Here is a 6,000-nt window from a genome sequence, read left to right as displayed (position 1 = left end):
GATTTTTGTTTATTTTCTCCACATTTCAAACAATAGTGACTGATTTTTAAACAGAACCATGTCAGAACATAATGTGAGGGCACGCAGGGTCCATTTCTGACAGCAGCCTCATGGAAACAATGAAGAGACGCATATTAGCCACATGTGCTCCGACAAGCAGAAGTCCAGTAATGAAAAGAGTGTGTGAGGCGTGTTCAGCTGACACAAACCTACCCTGTAAAAATGGGTTACAAAATGACTCAGTAAGTTAAATCAGGTGATAAGCGATATCTAACAGCGCAAATACAGAAGAAAAATATGTTATTTCTGATGTTTTAAAGAGGAGGATGCTCCTGTTCACAGCAAAACGAAAACTGACTATCCACATAAGAAATGTCTTTCTTGCAATATAGAGCGATGCACAGCCTCAAAGACTTACTTACATGTTTCCTTTACACATATTGCCACAATTGACTTCAAAAGACTGAGGCATGTCAGTGTGGCAACCTGTATGTCTGTGGCTAACTTGAAGCAGATGGTCAGACGTTTGGCCTGGTGTCTCCTTGAAGGAAAAAGCCAAAGCATCACTACCTCAGCAGCTGTGTTGCATTTTGACCGCAGCCCTCCATTGCCAAAGACCAAAAACTGTTAGCAGAAGATGAAACATTTTGTAAAAATATGGTCTTGGCGATTCACGGAGTCTATTAAAAACTTGATTAGGCACCAATTTACTATTTTTGCTATTTGACTTGCAGTAACCTATGTGCATCTCATTCTGGAGGACAGAACAGACCCAGTGAGGACAGTGGGTGTAGTTTATTTGTATGCAGTGTTGACATGAGAGACATTATTGGAGTCCTCACAGCCTGCAGGTGATTATTCGCTTGCTAGAGTGTATCATGCTCTTTAACCCCGACTGGTCCCGCAGATTAGGCCACCCAGTCAGCTGGAGTGAGAGCGCTGCTGGTTTTCACAATAAGAGCATGTGATGTGTTGTTAAGTCAGGTATGTCAGGATGAGCCTTCACTGTGACACTTGTGCTTTCTTACACACAGCAGAGAAAGCCAGTTCTCTCACTTCAATCTAATAAATTCCAGCATTTCAAAGAAATGATCCCCAGCCAGATTACCTCTGGCTGTCATCCACGGGGTGATTCACTGTACCTCGTTCCTCTTCACTGAGCCACGTTTGGCTCTGCTGTCATGTGTGCAGCCATGTATCACACTCTCACAAGTCTTTTTCTCATCTGCTGCTTTCTGGTCTGTCCAGAGCAGAAGTGAAGTACCTCTGTGAACAAGGGCAGGTGACTCACTGTCAGGGCTGCTTTCAGCATCACTGCTGAGCTAAAAGTGCATCTGTGTGTTTGGGCAGTAAGACTGGATATAATTAACCCTGCGCTGAGCAGAATAAACCAGCTCGCAGGAGGCTGCAGCTGCCAAGCCGGCGTAGTTTGTTGCCACTGCCAGTGAAACATGAAACAACTGAATCCCGTGGGTAACGTTGCACATGGTGGTTAAAATTTCTGGATCCTGGTCCAACCAATCAGATTGCTATTCCTGCATACTTATGAAAGGTCATACCACAAAGATTTCCGCCAACAAAACCAGGAAGTGTTTGACATCCAAGTGTCCAAACAGATAAAAAAAATCTTACAGCGGTTGCATCCAAGCAGACACTAAATGCAGTGGCGCCTTCCTCATGCATTAGAAGGATATAACCTGATGAGTGTGTGTACATGTGTGCAATGTTTGCTCGGTATACATGGTATTTGTGCAATGGCTTTCTGGGAATTTCTCTGGGCGTCACCTGGGAGCAGTAAATATCACTGGTGTTATATATAGTGCATGTAAGTCATCACTACTCTATATGTATCATGAGTCCCGGTCCCCCTGTCTTACAAAAAAACTCCTGAACATTTGGTCTTTTATTAAGATTAGATAAGTGAAATGAAGTAAAAAGATATCGCTGGTTCTTGCAGTGGAAAATTGTCGGCTCAGTGAGTTGAAGTGGAAACTGCTCCCCATGGAAACCTGAATATGTGCCATGGAGCTGGATTAGTGTACCAGGGTACCACAGGGTCAGGCCTTATCACAGTGGCCATTATCATGAAGACTGTTTGATATGGCCTCAATCAATCTGCTGAAAAAAATGCTTTGGTTGCTTACGAAGTCTTTTATAATGGGATCGCCTGCCAGCAGAGAAAACATTTTTGTCACGGATACCCCAGTGACATTATCTTTGTGTGCACAATATTTCCATGGAAAGGAAAGCTAAAAGCTAGTTTGTCATATGAAGCACATTGTTATCACAAATGATTGCAATTTCTCTTTTTTGTGTGTTAAAGATAAGTCTTTCTGGAAAAAGTTTACTTAGTTTACTACTTAAAATAAATCAAATTAATTATATTATTAAACATGATGTAATCTATGTTTTATTATTCATTAGTTATACTCTGTAATGTAGCTGCAACAGCTCCATGGTAACACATTAGTCATGATGTACTATATTGGTTTTTTCTTGTGTATTTAACTGTCATTTTTTACATAGGTGTAACATTAGTGGCTCAGCGGCCATAATGTAGAAAGGAGCGATAAGAACCTGGTTGGGTCTCCTACTGACGACAGTTGTGTAATAACCATTAAAAGGTCATTGAACCTCATGTACTTGGTCCAGGTTAATGTAGCAATGATAATAAAGTGAGCGGGAAAAAGAGGTGTGGCCTGCATGCTGACAGGCTGATAGCTGAGTCACTGAAGGTGCATGACAAGACATATTCCCAACATGTCTGGCAGATAGGACTCCGTGAAGAAAGAAGGGATCAAATGCTCCAAACTGCTTATCATGTTTACTGATGTTACATAAAGAGAACTTGTGTAAAGGGGGAAAGGGTTAAAGTTCATACACAGAATACATACAGTGTGATCTGTCCCTGTCCTGTGTTCAGTAAGCACGTACATGACTCCACAGCACTGTTTTAACCCTAAATGAAAAACATGGAGCTCAGAGCTCTACAGTCAGAGCAGCTTCAGCCCATATGTTCCCCCTGCCTGCCTTCAGTTACAGCACTATAAATCTCAACCCTCACACCACTTTTCTTTTAAACTACAAACCTGCCAGGTTTGTGTTTTTCTCAGTGTTCATAAACACCTCCTAACCCAGTTATGTGCACTTTGTCCTTTTGATCATAACATTTCTCGTTGCTCTAGAAACAGCCAGCTGGCCCTTTCTGTCCGGGAGCATGACTGGATGCACTGTTACCTGCAGAAAGATTTAAGCAGCCTGCATTTAATCTGAAAGATGTGTTTATTAAATGTGTTTATTTGGACAGAGAGTTTAATCTGACTGAGAGTGAAGCTGTGATGTGTGTCATGACCTCAAAGACTGAGGGAGATGCTCCCTTTCTCTGCTGCACTTCACTTCACAAAGGTGTCCAACCAGTTCACGCAGTTGCTCTTTTTTATTTTCTCTCTCCTCGGGTAGATGTTTTCTGTCAGCTACTGGATGGGGGGAGAGCAGCAGGATTTCTGGGAATGAAATCAGAGCTCACTGCTAAATAGGGGTTCCCTGTGACTTCTGGTAAGAGAGCACTAGAGACCAGTTCTTTTTTCCCTCTGCTAGCTTTTAATATAAAATGTCCACACCAGGCACATGTGCTGAGAAAATTACAGAACATGTTTATTTTATATGCTTTTATGGTTAGATCTGTTGACTCAGCAGTATCTGCACATTGTAGGCAGCTGTCGGCTTGTTGCTCTGACCCAGCAGTGTATTAGATTAAGGAAGAGAAGAATACCAGCAGCAGCAGCAGCAGCAGCAGCAGTGTTTGGGTTTATTTTCTTTTTGTGTGTTCAATGAGAACATTTGGGTGTAGGGTCAGCATGATTTAAGGAAGCCATATCCCAGAAGTACATAAGGAGGTGATGGTGTTTTATTACCAGGGCCACTGGCTCCTCTGTATATGCAGGAATAATGTGTCACATGTGCTGAGATAAGCATGCACAAGGAGAAAAAGTTTGTTTGACATGCAGCCCATTACGTTCCTTCATTACATAACATAAGCCAGGGACGCTTGCATCGCTGGCTGTATTGTATATACCTTTATATGGATCCATGTTCCAATCACACCACACACCATTTGATTTATAGGTCTCTTTCTAAAAGGCCCAGAACATTCCACACAGCTTCAGAGAGAGCCTTACATAATACATAGACTAAGACTATATTTGACCAGAGCAACTTCAACTATGCAGTGAGCTCAACCACACCAGAGCTCCTGCCCGGACTACAGCCTGGCTGTGTCGGCCTGTGTGACAGAAAATAAAATGGAGGTATTTAGATGATGATTAGTAAGCTATTTATCTATTATGTTGACTGATTTTCACTCTGATGCTGTGGAAAATACAAGGAAAAAGTGAACTGTCATCCTTACTGTGAGACATAACCCACTGTTTTCAGTAACAGCATTTTTTTACACTTGGCAGTAGAGGTGCAGGTGTGGACTCAGTGGACAGTGTATGATAGCACTTGAATCTCCAGTGTGTTTTGGTGTGTTTGTTTTTTTTTCTTCCAGCAGTACTACTGTAATCAATCAAGCAGGCAACTAGAGGGACTCTGACGTCAGCAGCGCGGCCGCTTGTGTAACCTTGCTCCACTGTCCCATAGATTTGTCATATGGAGCAATCCGGAAAAGTAAACGCACGCTTCCTTTTTTCGCAGCCATGTCCCTGCGGTTCAGGCTGACTTGTCAACTCAACCTGGTCGTAAAGGCAGCCAGGTTACAGGGTACACTGACCGATCTGAGGTTGAGAAGACACTCAGTCCGTCACATCATCAAAGCAGATTCTGATTCAGACTAAAGCACGCGGTGTAATGTCAGACATGCAATGTAATAGCAGCAGCTGCATCACTATTTTAGCTATGGCAACACATGAAGCCCGTTCTAATTATAGTCAACACTCGGCCTTCTTGTGTAACATGTCTGAATGTGGTATGGGTGTTTTTGGGGGGAAATGGGTTGTGACGCCCTGACAAAGAGCTTCACAACTCAACCAGTGTGAGACGGAACATATTCACACAATTGATCATTGTGACACTTCAGTGCTTGTTGTTTGGCAACATCTATCCACACTTTTACATCCGGCCATGTCCCTGCAGTCAGGAGAAGCCCGCTCTGCTGCAAGACGGATAAAGACAGCCACAAAAAAATCACTGTCTGTAAAGTCTTGCAGCTCAAAAACAGACACAACCATCACTACTTTGACTTATTTCAAATCTAATAATAGGCACTTAAGACATCAAGATGACTTCCTAATGTTTGATCATGGTTGAACTGGAACGCCTAATACATCATTTGTTTAAGGTGTGTTTAAATACTGTCCAGCACACCACCACGCCTACAAGACTCACAGTCTCTGTTGTCATGGTTCCAGCAGGATGTCAACTCAGGGATAAACAGAGGATCCAGTAACAATAACACTGACAGAAATTAACACAGTGAAGGAAGAAAGGAAACATGAAGCTGGTGCTTGGATGCAGGGATCTTGTTTTAAATGGTATTAACTGCTTTTTGAATGTCTTGCCTCCACATTCAAATGGCCCCCTCTGACACGGGGCTGTGAGGGAACCTGAGAATGTCAAGTGACCTGACATTTATCTGCCATCATTGTTCTCTCATCCCTAAGTGTTTCACATTCAGGTAAATGCTGGCTCCCTTCCCAGAATGCACCGCTGTCACACGGTGGGGTTGTATTTATAGTCGGGTGACGCAGATGTCTCCCATCGGTACCTGGCTGGACCCTCAGCTGGAGACGCCTCTGCCCAGCTGCCTGACGGTCGCGGATGCTGTTGCCACAGAAACAGGCTGATGTTGACATCACAGGATAAGAAGCCATCTTCTCTGGAGAGACCGACCGTAGCCGGCGCCGGACCTCACAGAGTGTTTGTTTACAACAGAGAAGCGTGTGAACAGAAACACGCACACACACACGTGTGTGTTTTTATTGCTGCGTTACTTAAAACCTA

Source organism: Parambassis ranga, chromosome 16, assembly GCF_900634625.1.
Source record: "Parambassis ranga chromosome 16, fParRan2.1, whole genome shotgun sequence".
NCBI classification, from domain to species: Eukaryota; Metazoa; Chordata; class Actinopteri; family Ambassidae; genus Parambassis; species Parambassis ranga.
The sequence above is the reverse complement of the archived record's forward strand: the minus strand, read 5'-3'. Positions refer to the sequence as shown.